We start from the raw sequence: 7,862 nt of genomic DNA on the forward strand, positions 1-7,862 counted from the left end.
CATGCCATCCCCCTGCTACCTGGGCCCCCTCTTGACTTTGGGCACCAATGTTAAGCACAGGAGGGAAGCTAGGAGGGGGCTAAGGAGCTACCCTCTCCAGGGCCTCCTCTCTGCTGAGAGCAGCAGATGTTGGGTGACCAGCTGCAGAGAGGAGTTACCCTCTCTACTGAGAGCTGAACACTCATTGGGATGACCTGCCTGCAGAGAGGAACCACCCACTCTAGGGCCTCCTCTCTGCTAACAGCTGAACACTCAATGGGATGACCTGACTACAGAGAAGAGCTACCCACTGCGGGTCTCCCCTGAGCTGTTCTAACACTCAATAAATCTCCTCTTTGTCTTGCTCACCCTCCACTTGTCTGCATGCTTCATTCTTCCTGGATGTAGGACAAGAATTCAGGCAAAAGTGCCATCAGGCACAGAGGTTTCTGGCCAGAAAAGCAACACCCCAAAAATCCTGTACCATTTGTGGGGGGCTTGTCTGGGATCTGCAGAAGGTTGAGTAAAAGCAGATCTTTCTGTCCTTTTTTTTTTTTTTTTTTCTGGAGTCTCTAAACTACACAATAGTCAAAATGAAAGAAAAATACCAGGTCTCTGTTAGCCAGTTAAAAGTGACTAGCGTGGGTGCTGCACAAGACACAGAATACAGGCTTGCTGGGGAGGACACTGTCAATCCCCCATTCCCCTCAGGGGTTGGGAATATTGGCTTTGTTCCAACCCAGTTTTTCTTCACAAGGGTCTGGCCATAGCATGGGACCAGAAAGAGGTCCTGGGTAGGGCAAATGAGGGTATTTGGCTGAGGCTACACCTCAGTGTTATGCAAAGGCCCCTGGACTAACTCCAGTCCCCAACCACTGATTAGGATGTCAGCACTAGGAGCTCCATCTTACCTATCATTTTTTCTTTCTTTCTTTTGCAGCTATCATGGTTCCTAATTCTTCTTTATATACAGTAGTAAATGTTAAGGATATTGTTGAAAATGACAGAAATATTACTGGGTAGAATGAGCATTTGGCTTAGTCATCAGGAGTGTACATGAGAACAATGTGGTGTCTGTCTTTTCTTAGAAGTAAGGAGGATATAACAATTGAGAGTTTTCTTTCCCCTGCTGAAGGAGCTCACATGCATAGGGCAAGAGGCTTTTTTTCCCCAGGCACCTTCCCCTCCCCTGCACTTAACTTGTCCTTTTGGGAGGCACCTAGTTGAGCCAGGACTCCAATTCCCAGGACTCCCTTTCTCTCCCTTGGTTGAGGAGGACCTGGTCCCACAGCTTATGATAGGGAAGCAACAGAGGGGCTGCCCCACCAGTTGCTGGCTACAATTTGGCAAGAGCCACCTGGGACTAATTTAATGAGTCCATACATCCTTCTGAGGCACCTTTTTTCCCCCAGGCTTCAGTTTGAGGCCCCAGAAAGGAAAACTAGATCTGAGGGCTCCAGAGGCAGAAGACAGCAGAAGTCAAGGTGCACAGCACAGGTGAGCAGTCCAGTTAAGAACCTGTCCCTCCCTAAACCCAGAAACTTTCCTCCCAGAGGGAGCTGGGGAGCTTGAACATGACTATGAATAGATAGTAGTACCAACTTACGAGACCAGAGAGGACCTCAAAGAAACCCCCTTAGAGAACTCAGGATGCATTCTCTTCATGGACAGAGTTTCTTTGTGGAGCAAAGGATCCATAAGGCGGGGTATGCAGTAGTCACCCTGAATGATGTTATTGAGAGTGTGCCTCTCTCCTCGGGCACAAGTGCTCAATTAGCTGAGCTAATTGCCTCACGAGGACACTTGAATTAAGCAAGGGGAAAATGGTTAACATTTATACTGATTCTAAGTATGCTTTCCTAGTCCTCCATGATGACGCCACTATCTGGAAAGAGGGGGACTTCCTCATAGCCAATGGGTCTCCCATTAAATACCAGCAGGAAATCAACAGACTATTATCTTCAGTCTTTCTTCCATGGGAAGTGGCAGTAATACACAGTAAAGGCCACCAGAAAGGGAGAGATGAAGTAGCCAAGTGAAATAAGTTGGCAGACCAAACAGCTAAGTCAGCAGTGAGAGGGCCCCAGATTTCTGATCCACTAGAGGCCCCTATGATCTGGGAAGGCACCACAAAAGAAATAAAACCTCAGTATTCTTCTGCAGAGATAAAATGGGCTGCTTCTCAGGGATATACCCTTCAGAGCTCAGGAAGGCTGCAATCAGGGGACAGCAAGATTTATCTACAAGGTTCCAGCCAATGGAAAGTCCTTAAAATCTTCCACCAAGCCTTCCACCTAGGTAAGGATAAAACCTATCAAATGGCCCAAAGGTTGTTCTCTGGTAAAAATTTGCTAAAAACAATGATAGACTGGATTAAGAAAATGTGGCACATATACACCAAGGAATACTATGCAGCCATAAAAAAGGATGAGTTTATGTCCTTTGTAGGGACATGAATGAAGCTGGAAACCATCATTCTCAGCAAACTATCGCAAGGACAAAAAAAACCAAACACCGCATGTTCTCACTCATAGGTGGGAATTGAACAATGAGAATACATGGACACAGGAAGGGGAACATCACACACTGGGGCCTGTTGTGGGGTGGGGGGAGGGGGGAGAGATAGCATTTGGAGATATACCTAATGTTAAATGACGAGTTACTGGGTGCAGCACGTCTACGGCCATACCACTCTGAACGCGCCCGATCTCGTCTGATCTCGGAAGCTAAGCGGGGTTGGGCCTGGTTAGTACTTGGATGGGAGACTGGGTGCAGCACACCAACATGGCACATGTATACATATGTAACTAACCTGCACATTGTGCACATGTACCCTAAAACTTAAAGTATAATAAAAAAAATTTGCTAAAAACAAACAGGTCATTAATGCTTGTGAGACTTGCCTTAAAAATAATCCCCTCAACAAATGGCTTCTCCACCCTGCAACCCAAAGAATAGGAGGCTACCCAGGGGAAGAGTGGCAGATGGATTTCACCCATATGCCAAAGAAAAGGGGCATCCAGTACCTCCTAGTATGGGTAGATACTTTCACTAACTTGGTAGAAGCATTTCCATGTGAAACAGAGAAAGCCTCTGCGGTGATAAAAGTACCCACTAACAAAATGATGCCTTGCTTTGGACTTCCTAGGTACGTCCAAAGTGGTAATAGCCCCTCGTTCAAAGTGGCTGTCATGCAAGGGGCCTCAAAGGCACTAGGCATAAAATTCCATCTTCACTGTGCTTGGAGACCACAATCCTTGGAAAAGGTAGAGAAGAGAAATGATATTATCAAAAGGCACCTCAGGAAACTAGCTCAAGAGACTCATCTCCCCTGAGTTGCTCTTCTCCCCATAGCCCAACTACCTGTTACGAACACCCCTTCAAAGCTGGGTTTAAGTCCTTTTGAAATGATGTATGAATGGCATTTTCTCACCAATGATTTCTTGCTAGACCAAGAAACCTCTGATTTAATTAAACATATAACCTCTTTAGCCCATTTCCAAAAGGAACTGAAACAACTATCAGAGGCCCAACCCCGTGACCTGGGGCCCCCTCTATTCAACCCAGGGGACTCACCACTGGTAAATGCTCTCCCTCTCCTTTCTCCCTCTCTAGGCCTGGAATGAGAGGGACCTTACACTGTACTTTTTTCTACTCCTACAGCGGTAAAGGTCACTGGAATAGATTCTTGTATTCTTTATACTCAAGTTAAGGCCTGGGAAACCAGTGAAATTGCCTCTGTTGACCCAGGAGAGCACCTAAAGTACTGGAGTGAGGAAATCAGGGACTTCAAGCTAAAAAATCACAAAGATTAGCAAAAAGATAAGTGCTAATAATTAACTCTCCAGGGATATCCTAGGCTTACTATTCTCACCTTTGTTCTGTTCCTCACCATAGGCATCTTTGTCAAGGACTCTTCCCAAGGGATTTTCTACTCCCCTAAACAGTTATTTCTCTTTTAAAATTTAACTGTCCCCATAGAAGATTCAATTTCTTCCACCAGTGTGAAACAGATCTAGCCCACCGCATACTTAACCTCCTTGTAAAATTTGTTTCTTCTCACCTAGAAACCATTAAATTTCAAGTGGTCGTGCAACTGGAGCCTCAGATGATGGCTCCTTTTTTACTGGGAACTCTTAGATAAGCCTCTGAGAGATAACTGACTGCTGCTTTCCCCAAAAAATGCCCCCTGTCAGCATGAAGCAGTTAAGAGCAACCATCATCCCTATCCTAACAGCAGTTAGATGTACCTCTTTAGAAGGGGGATCGATGGCAGTAGTGGCCCATCTAGAGTGGCCACTGCCAAGACACCAACTGCAGTGGGGAGGCACGGCTGGGCCTCCCTCTCCATGGAGCAGGCAGAAGCCCCATCCTTTCTGGTTGTTGCTGCAGCTGCCCTGGCATGGCTCAAGACCTGAATGTCTCTGTGCTCTTGGGGGCCTGGGGAGCTCAAAAGTGCCTGCTCCTGCTGCCTGGCTTCTCCCTGCTGTCAGTGGCCTCTTCTTTACCAGAGCTGCATACTCCATGGAGCCAGCGGGAGCTGGGGACAAACAGGAGCCCCACTGCTTCCAAATTGGTGGGGCAGGAGCTCCCCAGGTGCAGATGCAGCTGCCTCAGCCTGGCTGCGGACCCGGGCATCTCTGTATTCTTACGGGCCTGGGAAGGCCCCACTGTCCCCCACTGGTTCAGGCCTGCCTGGCCTCTCCCTGCTCCCAGCACCCACTCTGATAGTGGAGCAAAGTTGGGGCCAAGCCTGGGCACTGTTGCAGCACAGCCAGGTGGACTCATGCTTGTGGCAGCACTGACACACCAGACCCCTGCCACCTTGGTCCCTTCCAGAATTTGGGCATCAACGAGCACAGAAGGGAAGCTGAGGAGGGTCTGAGGGCAGCTCAGCACTGGCCTGCAGGTGTCCCTTGGCACAAACAGCCTAAGCACTATGAACAGCAGGGGAGGTGGACAGGCTCCTGGGCAGAAGGAGAGGGGTCTCCAGTGAAGACCCACCTTCAGGCTGCAGAAGGCCTGGAGCCTGGGGGCCAGGCTGCCAGGCCTGCAGACTGGAGGGGGAACTCATGGTGCTTTTTCCTGCCCATGATCCAATCACCAAACACTTCCTGCCTCTGAAGACGTAGAAACCCTGGACTCGGCCAGAGCAGAGCAGACATCAGGATGACCAGCTGCAGAGAGGAGCTACTCACTCCAGGACCTCCTCTCTGCTGAGAGCTGCAAACAATAGGATGACCAGCTGCAGAGAGGAGCTACTCACTCCAGGACCTCCTCTCTACTGAGAGCTGCAAGCAATCGGATGACCAGCTGCAGAGAGGAGCTACTCACTCCAGGACCTCCTCTCTGCTGAGAGCTGCAAACAATGAGATGACCAGCTGCAGAGAGGAGCTACCCTCTCTGCTGAGAAGTGAACACTCATCGGGATGACCTGCCAGTAGAGAGGAGCTACCCACTGCGGGTCTCCTCTGAGCTGTTCTAACACTCAATAAAGTTTCTCTTAGTTTTGCTCACCCTCCACTTGTGTGTGTTCCTCATTCTTCCTGGATGCAGGACAAGAATGAAGGCAAAGGCACCACTGGCCACACAGGTTTCCAGCCACAAAAGCAATACCCCAAAGATCTAGTAACATTATGATGGAAATAAATCAGTTGATATTGTCAACTTTAAATAATGAGATTCAGAAACTATTATAGAGTTTATACAAGCACAGGCTTAAGGATGGCCACCTGGAAAACACAGGTTCCAAAAGAATGGGTCAGAATTGCAAAGTGGGAAAGTAAGGTTTTTACTTATATAGACAGTGAATGGGGCTGCAACCCTCTCTACATGAGATCAATATATACGTTACAGTGATTTGATTGGTTACAGCTTGCTACGTTCCAAGGAAGATTGCTTTAACATTCCATGAGGAGGGGTGATGATCTAAAGGGGTCTTATCCTTGGTGTCATCTCTGTGGTCTTTCCTAATCATTTATAGGAAAAACCAGAAGTTGTAACTGCATGTTATGTGACTCAGACCACATAGCCACCACATGCCTCTTCAAGGCTCAAAACAGTTTAAAGCTTCAACTGCTTTAAGTCTGAATTATTTAATTTCACAACATCATTGAAATTGACTGGGTTGAGGGCAGTGGTATCCTAGTAAATGTTTAACCACCAGCTCTCCAGGGAGAAATAAGCTCGGATTTAGAGCATTTGCCAATTTCTTTTGTGCAAATGCTCTCATCATGGCTGATCTCAAGCTACTAACATGACACCATTCAAAGTGGACTTGGGAAGAGATGTGGAGCAGCATACCATTGTATAAGATTTCCACCATACAGAGAAAGTAGACATATATAACATCAAAAGCATGAACAAAACTACAATGCAGTAAAATGTGTTTGCTTTCTCAACACTTGTATAAAGCCACTGATATCCTGTATTGAAAGGCCACTTCACAAGAACATAACATGTAATAATGTTTAAAAACAACCTGAATGAAATAACTTTAAGTTTTGATGTTATAAATGTTTCTCTCAAGTTGTTTTCATCAGGAGGGCATGAAGGCTGAGGTGGGAGGACTAACTGAGGCCAGGAGTTTGAGACCAGCCTGGGCAACATAGAGAGGCCACATCTCTACCAAAAAAAAAAAAAAAAAAAAAAAGTTTTAAATTAGCTGGGCATGGTGCCTGCAATCCCAGCTACTTGGGATGCTGAGGTGGGAGGATCAGCTGAGGCCAGGAGTTTGAGACCAGCCTGGGCAACATGAAAGGCCACATTTCTACAAAAAAAAATATATATATTTTAAATTAGCCGGGCATGGTGGCACATGCCTGTAGTCCCAGTTACTTGGGAGTCTGAGGTGGGAGGATCACCTGAGCCTGGAGAGGTCAAGGCTGCAGTGAGCTGTGACTGTGCTACTGCACTCCAGCCTGGGAGACAGAGTGAGACCTCATCTCGAAAAAAATTTTTTCCAGTCTTCTCTAAGGACAAGTAGCAATCACTTTATGTATAAGAGTCTTCAATATTTTTAGTGTAACTAACAACATTGACAATGGCATAATAAATACATCATTTTGAAGAGAAGGGGAAAAATGCAGTGACATAATTAAGAACTGATCTCAAAAACAAAATCTTGGTCTCAGAAACCATTCCCCACTAAAAACCAGAGCTCTTTGGAGAAGTGGCTGATTTCAGGGCTGGAGCAGGGAAAGTACAGGTATACCTGAAACATCTTGTTATAACAGAAAATAAGAAAGTGGTTGAAACAATGATGGCATGTCAAAAGAAGCAGCTCCCACTGGGTAAATCTGGGGCAACTTGAGTACCAAAATGATTAAGGAAAATAGTGAATTTTTAAAAACCATTGGGAAAGACAGGAATCCATGAGTCCGTACTGCTGAGAAATAGAAAGATAAATAAGTAAATACAAGAAAAATGAAAAGGAGACAGCAGTAATATGGTTTCAATGTGTGTCCACTCTGAATCTCATGGTGAAATGTGATCACCACTCTTGGAGATGGGACCTATGGGAAGTTTTGGATCATGGAGCTAGATCCCTCATGAATGGCTTAGCCATTGCTTGGCGATGAGTAAGTTCTTGTTCAGTTAGTTCACGTGAGATCTGGTTGTTTAAAAGAATCTGGGATCTCCCCCTTCTCTCTCTTGCTCCCTCTCTCACCATATGATACACCAGCTCCCCTTCGCCTTCCACCATGATTGTAGGCTCCCTGAAGCCCTCACCAGAAGCAAATGCCAGCACCATGCTTCCTGTACAGACTACAGAACCACGAGCCAATTAAACTTATTTTCTTTATACATTGCCCACCCTCAGGTATTTCTTTATAGCAATGCAAAAACAAACTAACTAACACAGGGAGGTTCTTATTTACCAG

The 7,862-nt window shown here is 46.3% G+C and overlaps 1 pseudogene; it reads left to right on the forward strand.

Annotated features, from left to right (window-relative positions):
* Window positions 1–2,654: 2,654 nt before the first annotated feature.
* Window positions 2,655–2,760, forward strand: LOC129022204 (5S ribosomal RNA; annotated as a pseudogene).
* Window positions 2,761–7,862: the final 5,102 nt, after the last annotated feature.

This window comes from Pongo pygmaeus, chromosome 21 (genome assembly GCF_028885625.2).
Source record: "Pongo pygmaeus isolate AG05252 chromosome 21, NHGRI_mPonPyg2-v2.0_pri, whole genome shotgun sequence".
In the NCBI taxonomy this organism is placed as follows: Eukaryota; Metazoa; Chordata; class Mammalia; order Primates; family Hominidae; genus Pongo; species Pongo pygmaeus.